The sequence below is a fragment of the Chinchilla lanigera genome, unplaced genomic scaffold (assembly GCF_000276665.1).
Source record: "Chinchilla lanigera isolate Chin_1 unplaced genomic scaffold, ChiLan1.0 scaffold00152, whole genome shotgun sequence".
Classification (NCBI taxonomy): Eukaryota; Metazoa; Chordata; class Mammalia; order Rodentia; family Chinchillidae; genus Chinchilla; species Chinchilla lanigera.
The window spans coordinates 616157-630863 of NW_004955553.1; the positions used below are offsets into that span (position 1 = coordinate 616157).

Below are 14707 nucleotides of genomic sequence, written 5' to 3' on the forward strand. Positions count from 1 at the left end.
GGCGGCGGCCCGGAGCCAGGCCCGGGAGCGAGCCCCGCAGACCGAGAATCCGTGTGCGCGGCCACGGGCGCCCAGAGTCGCCGGAACCCGCCGGGGGGCAGCAGAGCCGGCAGCGTAGCTCCTGTGTGCGCGCTGGGGGCGGGGGGCGCCTCGGCTTTCTCGCCGCCCTTGCCTTCCTCCACCAGGCACCCCTCACACGAAGGCCTCAGGGAAGCCTGGAACCGCCAACATGCTCCTCGACTTGAGTGACTGGCTGCGGAGAGAGGAAGGTTTGGAAAACGGGGCTGGTTCCAGTTTCCCCTTCTCAGGTCAGACTCTCGCAAGTCTGGAGTTGCTCAGGGCACAGAGCAAGACCAAGGGGAGGCTCGAGTGAAGTCGGTGCCATGGCCCATTCATCCCTTTTTTCTTTCTTCTTCTAAGGGAGACACGAGCAGGAGAGACAATAAATGAATAAATAGGTAAGGCCAGAGATTGGAGGTTTCCTTCCAGGAGCCCAGGGGAGTGAGCAGAGGTCAGGAGCTGAGCGCCCGTGGGCTGAACCCAGTTAAACTTTCCCAGGCTGAACCAGGTGCCTTTGACTTTCTGTACCCCCTCCTTTCCCTGAAAATATGAAAAATCACGTTTTGTGACAGTGTTGGCATAAAGACATACGTTATTTACTTACTAAAACGTTTTCTTCCATTGAAAAGTTCATTTCCCCCCAGATTTCTCTCCTCTCACCTCCTAGCAGCCCTGTACAGCTTGCCTCTGACCCCTGCTGCCCCTCTTTCTGGCCTTTGAAGTTTGAAGCCCTCCCTTACCGACTTTGGGAGCTCTGTCGGGCTCTGCTGTCCCCCAGGGCTCCCTTTCCGATTGCTGCCTAAGGAACACAGCCGCCGCAAATATTCCAGAAGAAAGAGCTGCGGGCCTTTTCTGACAATGGATGAAAAGCTACCCTTCCTTTCCTCAGCCTGTTCAGCGACCTAATTCAAACAATATTTTGCGACTTTTCTGCTGGTGGCCTGAGCTTCATGGCAGGCTGAAACCTCTGTGGCTGGCTGATCTGCCGCTGGAAGGGCACTGGGGGCCAGCTAAGCAGCTCTCCTCCCCTAGGTGGCCAAACCACTCCCAAGTGTTTAGAGATGGCCAGATGGGACCTCGCACACCCCTACCTCCTCTGAACGCCCAGCTCAGAGTTCAGGCCCTTCCCAGCCTGTCAGGCACAGTTGGTCTTCAGGGTGCTGTTGCACAGCTCGCTCACAGAGGGGGCCTGAGAGCCAGATTCGCCAGGATTTTCTCCTCAGCCAGCAAGAGACCGGCAGAGAGGCTGAATCTCTGCTCAGAGGCTGGGAGTTCATGTGGATACAGATGTCTGAAATCACAGTGGATTCCTCCCTGCTCGTGTCCAATTCCCTGTCTGAGCTGGATGCTCCTGGAACCCAAGCAGCATTTGTTCCTTTCCTAAGAGCAGGCCCATTCAACACCCATGTGCAGTCCTACAAATCTTCTGAGAGCTTTGTCCCCAAAAGCCAGGATAGAGAACAGAACAGGGAATGGAGAAAGGGGAGGTTTCTTGGCCTGTTGCCTGTCCTCTTTAGTGCCAGCAGGTTGGAGGGGAGGGGACCCTCCAGAGCTCTTACAGCAAATCTGTCTCCAGCCATCTGGGGTGGAGAGGAAGATTCAGGCTCTCTGGGCCTCAGTCTGCACATTCAGGAGGGGAATTTGCTTCTTAGAGTTTTGCTGGCCCAGGAGGAGACTGTACAAGGAACATGTCACTTCGAGAGGGGTTCGCTCCTGCCAAAATCACTTACAGACACTAGTGACCTCATTTCTGCCACAAGTAGCATGATCAGAAGGTAGCAAACCGTGCATTTACCGTGGGTGCCCCATCAGGAGGCGCTGTACAGCTTTTTTGTCTCTGTGCCACTTCCCTGTTGCAGCCCTGCCCTTCCTGTGTGAATCATGCATTCAGCTCTCCTGGAGTGCTCTGAGGATAGGATGGGGGTCCTTTCACTCATTGAGATCCCATTCGTCTCCATGTCCAGGGTCAGTATCTCCTGGAAGACCCTTCTTCCTATTTGACCCCGTAAGGTTAGCAGCAGGGAGTGGAGTCAGGCAACACACTGCTTTTCAAAAGGGAAGGCAGACTGGGCTGGTCTGCTTTGTCTCCTTGCTTTCCAAGCGGATGTGAGCATAAAACATTACGCTTCTCCTAGGAAAACATCCACACAAACCCAAATAGGACTACGCCAAGTCATGGAGAAAGTGTTACTGCAGACTTTGTCTTTGGAGCGGGAAGTGTGTCACCCCACACCCCAGTCAAGCAGCGAGAAGACACAGCCCAGGGCAGCGAGCGGGGGCTGCTCAGTATCACAGAAGGCCACGGTCTCCTTAACCCTCCATCCTCTGGCATCAAACAGGCCTCTGCCCCCATTCCATGCACACAAAGCAAGGGGTAGGCGGGGCAGAGTCAGCTTTTCAATGTGGTTACTGTGTATTTTTTTCTGTTTTCAATCTGGGATGTAACAGTAGCTAGGACAGAGTGTTCAATTACAGGATCAGGCTGCATCCTCTCCCAGCATGGGGTTGGCGGCAGGGACCAGCAGGGACCCGCTAGGCGGCAGTGACACTGCAGGCAGAGGTATGCGCTTCTACTCTTTGCCCCCCTCTCCCTTAGCCACTGTGCCCTGTTGCCCATGCTGGTTGGTGCCACCCACAGCCAAGAAGCCCACTCCAGTGACTTTTTTTTGCTAGAGGTGAGAAGGCAGAAAGAGCGTGTGAAAGGGTTGGATACAATTCCATCTTGAAGGAAAATGAGAGGCCAGGGTAGCTCTGGGCTGGCTTGGCCTTTGCACTGTGGGTTTTGGAGCACATACACAGATACACCTGTGGCTTTCTCTCGCTGCCACCATTCTGGCATCTCTTTCCTGGTACAAGGCTACTCTTCCTGGGTTGTGTTCCGGCCGCTGTGGGTGGCACTGGGCAGGGGTCCCACAGAGGAGGACTTCAGCAGAGGTACCTCTACATCACCTAGAGGAAATTCAAGAGTCAACTTGCCTCACGTATTAGCTTTGCTCATGGCTGAGACAACACCCAGCACCCACAATTTAAAGAAAGCACAGTTCAGCTTGCTTGTGGTTTTGGTCCATGGTCAGCTCACTCCAAGGCATAAACATGACGGCAGAAGGGTGTGGTGGAGCAAAGGTGCTTAGTTCATGGCAGCCAGGAAGAAGATCATGGGAACCCGTGCCAGAGAGGAGCCACTGAAGGACTGTACAGCACCCAAGATCATGCCTCCACTGCCCACCGAGGAGCATGGGTCACTAACCTGCTAGGTGTTTGCTTTAATCAAGTGCAGTTGACATATCAGGATTTACCAGAAACCCAGACTTCTGGTAAATCATTAATAGTGTTCTTGTCTCTTTTTGTTCTCTGCTGAAGATGGAGAGAGAAAAGGAGAAGAATAGATAGAAAAGACATAAAAAAAAAAAATAGAAAAGACATAGTTTATCTCCACTGGAGAGAGAGGGGCTTTGGATCCCTGTCTTAAATCTGGCGTTTATAGTGAAATACCATGGACAGGTGGCTTTGGCAACACACACATTTATTTCTCAGTCTTGCAGACTGGAAAGTCCAAGGCCAAGGTGGTAGCCATTTTAGCTGCTGCTAAGGGCTCTCTGCTTGGTGTGAAGAGGTGAGGGCAGAACAACCTGTAGTCTCCTCCTCTTCCATCATGGAGGCTCCTTCGTGGCCTCATCTGAACCTAATCACCTCCCAAAGGCCAAGAGCTTCAATTTATGGATTTTGTGCAATTCTCATCTGCCCTTACAATTACCCTTAAAATTAACTTTCGTTCCCTTGTAAGAATGGGCCTAGGACTGTGGTGCATGTGCGTGGCTGGACTGCAAGCCTGCACTACCTATAGTCTGTACCTGTGGCTTCTCTTGAGGAGTGCAAACCACCATGGCTTTGGTTTCTGGCTTCGAAGCCCTGGGATCTAATTGGGCACATACCCCAAAGAACTGGGGTCTGACTCAATGCTTCCTCCTGCTTGTGTCCTCCCGTTTTCCTAGGAAGGAGGAAAAGAGACAGAGATAGGAGAATATCCTCAAACCACCAATACTGGTGCTGAAATGCTCACTGACGTGCTAATGGGGAGCCAGGTGCAAGTTGGAGAGAATAGAAGTTAAGAGACCCCAGGAGACAGCATTTTTAAACAATAAAACTGCTAAATGCAGCCTAGACTGGGACAGGAAGTGAGTGATCTAGGAAAGATGGGAATGTTCTATATGTGGATTTATTTTAACCATTCTGAGCCACAGACACAGACCGTGACGGACGAGTGCCCAGGAGTCTAGGGGAATACACAGTGCTATTGCCAGACAGGAGAGGGCGCTAGAAACATCTCACAGAAAAGGCCAGGAAGGAGGAAGTTGGTTGAGAGATTGTGTACCTTGTGGTGGTATCAGAAATAAAAGTAGGAGTCATTTTATTCACAAGTGTCTTTAGTGTGTCTACTGTAAAGCACATAAGCACCATAGAGAAGCCTGCCTCTGGGAGGATGAGACATTGATCTTTGAATTGGACAAGGATTTAGAATCATCTAGGGCCATTCAAAATCACAGAGCGATGAACTCGATGAACTCAAACTGGAACAAGGCTTATTTAATCTGCTTAGTACAAGAGGAAACTTGTGGATCTGCCCTTCACGGTCATCGGAGCCAGGTTCTCACACCTCAGAGGGCGAGTGCCTTTGATCAGGCGCTTTCCAGGCCAGCTGAACTGACCTCTTTGCTCTTTCGTAAGCACACCACACACAGGCCTGCGCCTGGGTTTGCTCTTACTGATTTCTGTGCATGAAATGCCCTCCCTCCAGATGTCCACATGGCTCACTCTCTCACCTCTGTTGCATCTGTTTAAATGGTACCTGACAAGTGAGGCCTCCCTGCCAATCACTTTGAAAGAGTAGTTGCCAGTGGGGAGAGGTTCACGGCACTCAGCACTTGTATAGCAGAGGTGCTGAGCTATCATAGCTGCTGTCTGGGCCCTCCACCAGCACGTACTGCTGTGTGTCCCCTGTGACTTCCCAGCACATGTGTACATGAAAGTGCATATGCATACTCTCCGCATGCACGCGTGCATTCCTCTATCCCCCATTCCTACCCTTTTAGCACTTTTATTACTATGTGATATACTGCACTATTGATTTTACTCCTTTTTTGTGTAGTATTTTGGATTGAACTCAAAGCTTTTGGGCTGAGCTACATCCCCAGCCCTTTTATTTTTTATTTTGAGACAGGTCTTGCCATGTTGCCCAGGCTGAGCTTGAACTTGCAATCTTCCTGCCTTGGCCTCCTACGAGGTGTGAGCCTCCATGCCTGGCTACATTTTAGTCTTAGTTTATTTACTACTTGCCTCCTTTCATTGGACTGCAAGCACCCTGAAGGCAGGGACATTTTGCCTGTCCTCTTCTGTCCTGAATACTTGTTCAATGCAATAAAAGCAGTACATGAATGCATATGTCGAGTGTGAACAGCCTTTTGATTTCATTACTGTGTCTTTGCCTACACTGACCTTGCAAATGAAGCTATTTACACCTCAGAGGTGTGTTTCCCAGTACTTGGATTTACAGCAAACACTCACTAATCCTTAAAAGTTAACCCAATGTTTGACTAGTATCTGTAATATATATAACCAAATGCATTAATTTAATTTCTAAGAGCCAGGTTTTGTGAGCTCGATAAATTGCATGGAAGCACGAGCTTTAGACAAGAGGCTACTTCTTATCAGTTGAGCACCATATACTCATTCTGAGTGATGCTCTGAAGGAGGTAGGCCGACTCACTGGATTCTGAAAAGGGCGTTTTATACAGCTTTACAGAATTTGTAAAAGTCAGGACATGTAAAATACGATCCCTTTTACATTGTAGGATCCACATCCATCACTGTTTGGGATAGGATATTTTTAATGAATAAAGTTTTATTGAAATACAACCAAGCCAATTCATTTGTATATAAGCTGTGGTCACGTTTGTGGTTATTTCACACTGTGATGGCAGAGTTAAGTAGTTATTACAGAGACCCTATGACCTGCAAATGTTAAAGATTAACTATATAGCTCTTTACCCAAAATACTAGTTATCCTATAGACCTTTGGTAGAAGCATCAGGCAGTCCTTCCATACTTGCCTGAAGCTGTTGGAGGATAGCATTTCAGTGTTGTGAGGCTGCCTTGATTTCCCTTTACCTGGCTGTTACCTGGCTGACAACCATACCTAGCAGGAGTCTATATAATCTAAAAAGTGGCACAACGAACAACTCTCTCTTGGGCATAGAAACACCACCCTGGTCTGTTTGAACAACCTTCCTCAGGCCTTGTAGACTCCAAGTCCACTCTGTGACCCTAAACAGACCTCTCTGGATTTGGTCCTTCCTTTGCTTGGACTCACACCACCTCTCCCCTCTTCTTTGTCATGGTGGCTCTAGGTCAATGGTGGTGAACCTATGGCATGTGTGTTGTTTTTCTTTTAAGACAAAATATGTTAATGTATGAATTGTTTTTTTTCTAATGTAAAACCTCAGTATTCAGGCTTAATTGCAGTATTGGGACTTTCTGACAAATAAGTGGGCTTCAGGTTGCAATTTGGACACTCATCTCTAAAAGGTTTGCCATCTAGGCTCAACGTCTCTTCAAGTTTCTCTCTCTCCTTTGGCCTCAGACTCTTGTATGAATGAGTCTCTGTCTTGGATGTGCCTCCCTTGGGTCTGCCCATGGCTAGCTCAGCCCTGCCAGCTAGTGGTCTGCTGAACACGACAAGCACATTTACTGGAGAACATTGGGGGTGGCTTTCTTCTTTTCCCTTTTATTTCTATCCTAAGTAGGACAAAAATCTCCATGATTCCTGTAAACTCAGAAAGTTGCAGGATTCCTACAAAATGCTGTTTCCCTCACACGAAGTGTCCTTACACATGTCATCTCAGGCTGCTCTCTCCCTATTATCTTATTCCAAATCCTTATAAGCACTCACCCATGCCCATACCAATCTCTCTCTAGTCTGTTTTTTCTACCTTCTGCCGAATCTCATTCCTTGCCTCTTGTTTTCACCTTCCTGACAACCAAAGTGAATTTTCCTAAAGATTCTACTAAAGGACAGAATTATGCCTGCTTCCCCTTCTCCATGCAGGAGGGGCAGGCTCTTCAATACTGAGGAGCCTGTCTCTCCTGTTGGTTCCAAGTCTCTACCACCGGCCCTTCCTCTTGTGATGGCATGACCTACTCTTCTAGTACCTCATATTTTCTATGTATCATTCAAACCCTAACTTCTAGGTAAGGTCAGAAAATCAGATATACATATTCATGTTACATTTATCACCGTGCTTTTCTCAAATTTCAGATTGCAATTATGGAGGGAGACTCATTGAAAGGTGATCTGAGAAGCAGCCCTGATAACCCATAAGACTATCACCTAAAAAGTTCTGCTTTGTGTTAGAGTAGCACTCATTGGCGTGACAGTTTGGCTGGGTATAGAAAACCTAGGTTCAAAAACACTGAAGATTATGGAGGCTCTGCATTTCTGATAGATCGGATGAGACCAATTTTATTTATTCATTTTTTTCATAGTACTAGAAACTGAACCCAAGGCCGCCTCAGTGAACTACATCCGCAGTATTTTTAAATGTTTTATTCTGAGAGAGGGTCACACAAACTTGCTGTGTTGTTCAGGCTAAACTTGAATTTGCCATCCTTCTGCCTCAGCCTCTCATAGTGCTGGGATTACAGGCATGTGTCACTATACCTGGCTCAGTTTTATTATTATAGCTCTGCAGACAACCTATTTGCTGTCTCTGCAGAGAATGTCTCACCTTCTTGTTCTGAAATTTCACCAGATGTGTCTCTGTGTTGGCCTTTCTCCTCCTTATCCTGCTTAGCGAGTTCTTTTACTTTGGAATCTGAACCTTCATTCTCTTCCTGAGAAGAGGAACCTTCTTTTCCTCTTTCCATCAGGTTTTTGATCATTTCCTCTCTTTCTTGTTCTCTGTTCCCACACTTCAGGCTCTTGGTAGCTGGATGCCGCGCTCATAATATTAGAAATACAGCTCTCGGGTCTCACCCCAGATCCACCGAATCAAGATTTATATTTTAACAAGAGCCCTGGGTGATGTATATGTACATTCCATTTTGAGAAAAGCAGTTTAGTCCATTCTCACCTTGTCTGTACTTGAAATCTTTAAGGCTAACCGTTGGAAGGCCCATTTCCTTGTCACTTGTACCCTTGCAGCCATCCTTACATCTTTCTAGGCTTAGAAATCCGATGCTACTCTTCTCTCAGGTAAGACAATTTCCTGTTCCCAAGGGATCCTTCCCCACTCTGTGCTTGATCTTCTCTGGCCCATTCAGCCTTTTTCTTTTCACTAACTCTTTTCAGAACACCTTTAAATAGAAGCAGATACTTCCCAACTTGAAAAGGCTTCACCTGACCCTTTTAGCTCTTCAGGCCTCACCTCACTTCTCAACTAACTTTTCCTGCCAGATTTCTTGAGTTCATGCAAAACAGGCTGTGCCTGCGTTTCTTTACATAGCCTCCTCTCCAGACCCCTGGCACTCTGACTTGTGAGTCATTGCTCTGAACACTCCCAGAAAGGTCTTCTCTCAGCCTTCATGCTCAGGGCTTCTCAGCAGCATTAGCTATGGCTGGGAGCTGCAACCTTCTAAAACGTCCTCTTCCCTTGACTTTCAGGCTACTTTGATATGGCTTTATCCTCCCGGAGAAGAAGAAGTGGCCTCATTTGGGACATGCCCTAGAGGCACTGCTCAGATGTGCATTGAAGAAACTTTCCCTGACTATTGCATTCCAAATCCATTTGGTTCTTGCCTTGGTCTCTCCTCCTGGAGCACACACACAGAGACAAGCCCAGGTGTATAATCATCCAATTGTTGCACTGTGCTTCTCATCTCACCAGCCAGTTAAAAGCTACCAGGGGCAAGAACAAAGTCTTGGCCTTCTTCAAATGATTGCTTTGGTCATTTTTGATGCCCAAGGACAGCTGGACAAGGGCCTGAAACACTCTGGAAAATAACACCTGTTTTCATTCGTGCAAAGATTCTGGCCACTGTCAAAACTGTGTGCCTGGGGGCTACCTGTACCTAGAGGGGACATTCCGATTTACCCAGAGGCTCCCTGTGGGTTTGCAGTGCCTTGGGTATAGTCGTTACCTCTTCTCTGTTCTCTCTGGTATCGATCCCAGATTGATGGTGTTGTATCACCATGGTTGCCTTCATGCCTGGAAAGGTCAGCACCTTTCCTTCCATTCTCATCATGTGAAAACATTTCCGAGGTAACAGGAGAATCTTGTGGGCATGAGAGGAGAAAACTCACTCCTCAGATAAGACTGACTCCCTTGCTGCCTGCAGATGGTTTGTGGCCTTTCTGGAAAGCTGAGTGGCTGCTTTCTTCCCCAGACCTGTAACTTGGGCCTCCTTCTCCCAGGACATGCTGCAAACATGCAGTTGTAGCCAGGAGGGAGAAGAGGAGCAGGAGTGGTAGAGGCCAGAGAGGAGGCAGGAAGCTCTTCATGACCCTCTGAGAAGCTCAGAAGATACAGAAAGCTAAACTCCATAGGAGCTGAAGGAGATACAGAAAGCTAGACTCTTCCTGTGCTCTTTTCTTTCCCACATTCAATCCTGCCTACCCAGAGTTCTTGGTCTTAGGAGACAGCACTTTCACTCCCCACAAAGCTCTGCACCAGAGCCTAAGGGCCATCCTTGGTGTCTCCCCTATTTCGTCCTCCTTCCACTCATCACCAGGTCTTGCTTCTATGTCCAAAATAGACTCAGCACCTGTACCTCCCCCTTCTCCTCTGCCATGGCCCGGCCCGGCCTCTCAGTCCTGCTTGGGCCTCTTTCACGGCTTCCATACTCTGCCTCCATTTCTCTGGTCCATTTTGCACAGAGCAGCCAGGATTGTATTTTAAAAGTAAATTGCATTATGGGATTCCCTTGCTTAAAACTCTTCACTATTTGATGCAATTCTGAAATAATTATTCTGTAGGTGTAATGTTATATTTTGGTTATTTTTTTTCTCCTGCCTGAGAGTCCTTCTCTTGCAGAGGTATATACAGTAATATTGATGTGTGAAATGATGTGGTATATTGGATTTTCTTCAAAATAATAACAGGTGGCCAGGGAAAGGAGAGCCTGGCCATGTTGAAGCAAGGCATACAAGGTTTCATTGTCCTGTTCTGATTTTAGACATACTTAATAATGTCTATAGTGTAAAAGTTAAAGCACAAATTGTGAAGATTTTTCATTACTCATAGATTAAAAAAACTTGTAAAGATACCTTATTACTCATAAATTTTTTTAAAAAACTCACAAACATCCTTATAGGGCTTGTCAGTCCCTGCCTGATCCTGCCCTGTGAACCTTTCCGGTCTCACCTCTTGCTATTCATATCCTGCTTCCTGAGGCTCCCTGTGCAGCTGTCCCTTAGTGTCCTTGCAGTTCCCTGAAGACATATGCTTCTGCCTGGGGGCTTCTTTCATATCATTTCCAATTCAGGAATCAGGTCTGCTATCCTTAATCCCCATTGGTCACCTCCTGCTAACCCGCAGGTCTCACTGAAATTCTATCTCCCAATGTCCTGATTGAAACGTACCCGCCTTAATTTTCTTCATCACCTCACCCTGGCATTTTCCATCTTAGTGCTCACCACAATTTTGATGTGTCTCCCTTTTGAGGCCTTACATTCCATGAGGGTGAAGTTCATGGCTATTTTTTTCACTGGTGTGCACACCAGGGCCAAACACAGTGTTGCAAAATGATGAGAGGTAGCCACCACACCCTCAGTCCTCAGCTAAAGAAATTTGCCCTGAGCAATTAGAACAATAATTATGTGTCTGAAAAGTAAAGTATCAGGAATGTGAGAAGATGTGCGTCTGCTATGCCAGATGGGCAAATGTTAAGCATTTTTTGTAAATTTTAAGTGACTGCTCTCTCTTTTATTGAAGAATAAAATTTAGAGATAAGGTTAAGGCCTTTTGCATTTCCCTTTCCAAGGCTATTCCCTTCCTTCCCCATAACGAACTAGTATCCCAAGTTTGGTATTTATTCAGTGCATATTTTTCGTATTTTTGTTACAGATGTGTGCATCTATAAATCATGGTCTGTTTTACGTGTTTTTAAAAATAAAGGCATAATATGCTACACAGTGTTGTAGAGCTTATATTTTCCACTCAATGCTGTCATGTATATGTATGCATAGGTATTATAAATGAGCTCATCCCTTGTAACTGTTACATAGCAATCCACTGTTTGAATACATTACAATTTATTCATTCATTCCCTTAATGAGGTGCATCTGACTTATCCTCAATTTTATCTCTGGCCAGAGAAGACTGGAAAGAATGTACTGGAATGTGTGTTCCCTTACACACAGCTCCTTCACATTCATTAGACTGGCCAGAATAAATGAGAGAGAACTGGCCAGGTCATAAGGCAATGGAGCCCTTATATGCCGCTGCTGGTGGGAGTGAACATTGATGTAATCATTTTAGAAGCAATTTGGCAATATCTAGTTAAGATAAAAATGCTCAGCCCTATGCCCCAGCAATTCTATCTTTAGAATAAATCCTATCACCCAAGTTAAATTGTGATTCCTTTTCTACTCAACAGAAAACATAAACTATGTAATATTCCTTTATGACTTAAAGTTTACAATGCTTTTTTATATATATTATCTAATTTGACATTCATGACCGCAGGAGAGTGGTATTAGCCCCATGTTATAAATGAGGGAACCAAAGCCAAATACAGGGCTACACACCTGTCATTTTTTGCTCCTGGGGCTTAAGTGCCAGTTCTCTAATTTTTTCCACTGCATTTTCTATTACCCTCCGCTGCCTCCCTGTGTTTTGGTACTTTGAAGAGAAGTCTTAGGCTCTGGGGCTTCATGGTATGTGCTGCTGGTGCCCCATTCAGATCCCCTTTCCCAGGACTTGACCCCTCCCCCATGGGTTGCAAGTGCTGACTTCTGACAGGTCACAGCTGCCCTTCCTTAGAGAATTGCCCATGGCCACCTGGAGCAGCCTCACTGGAAATGCCTAGAGACTTTCCTCCACCCTCCTTGGCAGGGCATGCCTTAGCCAGAGGCTGATGGGTACAGGTGCACCAAGACGGCCTTATGGCCTCCAGTGGTGACAACTCCCTGGTACCATTAATGTTCCAGAACTCCCTAGGGCTGAGGCAGAACTTCAGCAGCATTCATATCTTTGTCTAGCTTCTTTGCCTGCCTTATTCTGCTTGCCTGACTTCCTTTACCTTCCTCCTGAGAATATCTTGAAGAAATCACTTGCAAGGTCTGGGGATGTAGCTTAGTGGTAGAGCACATGCCTAGTATGTGCAAGTCCCTAGGTTCAGTCCCCGGTACTGCAAAACAAACAAACAAACAAATAATTTTCATAAGAATTCCTATCTCCAGGCTCCACTTTTAGGGTCATGGCTCTCAATGTGTAGCATGCACAGAATCACTCAGAGGACACACACAATCACCTCTCATCCAGAACTTCTGTTTCCGTTGGTCTAGGGAAGAACCCAAGACTCTGCATCTCTAGCAAGTTCTCAGGTGAAGGAGACGCCACTGGTCCAGGGACCACACTTTGCGAAACATTGTCGTAGGGAACCTGGCTTAAGACAGTTGGTACCAGGAGAAGCAGGCTGGAAGGAGGGATTCCGGAGTTGGATGACCTGCCTGAGTTCATGGATTGTAGGGTAAGAACTAATACTCTTGGGCATGTGGTATTAATGTAATTTTTCTGACAGCTTACAGCTGAAAGGGGATGTATTGGCTTTTGCAATATTTTTGGCATGTGAGCAGTATAGCAGAGACAGTAATTATAAGGACTGTGGAATCGAGAAGCTATCTCTGAAAGCCCTTGGAGTGTCATTGGAAAATGGCAGGTCCAAGTGGATTAATCACCAATTCAGAGCAGAGTACAAAAGACAGAGGAGCTCTTTGGCAGGGAGGTCCTTGTCTCCTGGAGCTGGAAGACAATCATGCTGGAAAGCAGGTTCAGTACTATATCTAAGTTTAAGAGAGGTAGAACTTCCAATTCTCAGCCTTGACAGGTTTCCTACCAAGGTCAGGGTCTTAATGCAGAAAGGGTAGGACCTGAGATGTGGGAATGTGATATCTGTATGGCTGGGTTCAGGAGCCTTGGAGGATTTTCCTGAGCCCTGAGGTTCCTCAGATCTAGTCTGGTCCCCTTTGTTAGAAGTTAGGCTACTAACTCTAGTAATTGTACATTAGGAAAGGGAATATCCAGATATCTCAAAAATTGGGCAGGGTCCAAATTGGCAATGGTATCCAGGGACACCAAGTGCTACTATGGCTTCCTTGCTAGACTACAGGAAGATGAGGTCAAGCAACAAACAATTTCAGCCCAGGGTCATCTCACAGTGACTTCACTGAGTCACAGATTCAACCTGTGGTCATTTACACAGTTCACCAATGTCTTATCAGAATTACTATACTAGCCAGGCATGTTGGCACACACCTATAATCCTAGCACTTGGGAGGCTGAGGCCAGAGGATCACTGCAAATTCAAGGCCAACCTGTGCTACAAAGTGAGTTCAAGGCCAGCCTGAACTGTATATGAAACCCTGTCTCAAAAAGATAAAAAAAAAAAAAAAAAAAGAATTACCATACTTAGAAGCTTCCTTGGCCTATGAACTAAGTGCTTTTTCTTTTTTTTGAGACAGGGGTCTTGCCACATAGTCAAGACTGGCCTTCAGCTGGTAGTCTTCCTGCCTCAGCCTCCCAAGTGCTGGGATTACAGGCATGCTTTGCTAATAAGTGCTTTCTTATAGGAAGTTCTATTGTGGTAGAAAAGGTCAACTAGACATCTTAAAGCTGACAACCACCATTCCCCTCACCTGACCAAGACAGTAAATACCAAACTCTATTGCACACTGGGAGGAATGTCAGTGACGAGTGTCTCAAAGGCTTCCGGGATGCAAGGGTGATGGTCTTTATCTTTTGTACTGTCCAACCCCTACAAAGCCAGATGAATCATGGCAGGCGTCAGTGAACTTCTACAAACTTAATCAAGTGTCAGCATCAATTGTGCCTGCTAGTTTTATGTAATATCCTTAATAAAACAAGTTAGGCCTGGAAATATATCTCAGCAGTGGAACATTAGAGCATTCATGAGACCATGGTCTTAAACCCCATTACTGCAAAAAAAAAACAACAACAAACAAACAACAAAAAACGACACATAGCCTATGGTTGTCATTCTGCTACAAGCTCTGACAAATGCATTCTTTGCAATGTCCCTCATGTTGGAGGCTCTGAAGCAGTTTGCATTCATGGGACAGGCAACAGTAAACAGTCTTGTTCCTGTGTTATGGTACTTCTGCTCTCTGCTCTCAAAGGACCCGGATGTCTGGGTGTTCCATAAAACACTCATTTACTATATCAGTGGCTTCATGTAAATTGGACTTAACAAGAAGAGCAAGTGCTCTAGATACGTGGAAGGACACATGTTCACCAGAGGGCACGAAATAACCCAATTCAGGAGTCTGTTATATCAGTGAAGGTTTGGGGAGAGGTTCAGCGCTTTGGGACATGCCAGGAAATTTCTTCCAAAGTAGAGTAAAGCTCAGGACGTAAGTGCCTGCTTGGCAAGTGCAAGGTCTTGTTTGATTCCCGGTACAAAAAAAAAAAAAAAA

The 14707-nt window shown here is 46.3% G+C and overlaps 1 long non-coding RNA gene across 1 annotated transcript in view; it reads left to right on the forward strand.

The window, feature by feature from the left end:
- Positions 1-14707, forward strand: part of LOC106147399 — a 23641-nt gene that overhangs the window by 920 nt on the left and 8014 nt on the right. Inside the window, exon 2 of the long non-coding RNA XR_001232292.1 lies at positions 12560-12744. This is a non-coding gene — a long non-coding RNA (uncharacterized LOC106147399). The remainder of the gene's footprint in view (positions 1-12559; positions 12745-14707) is intronic.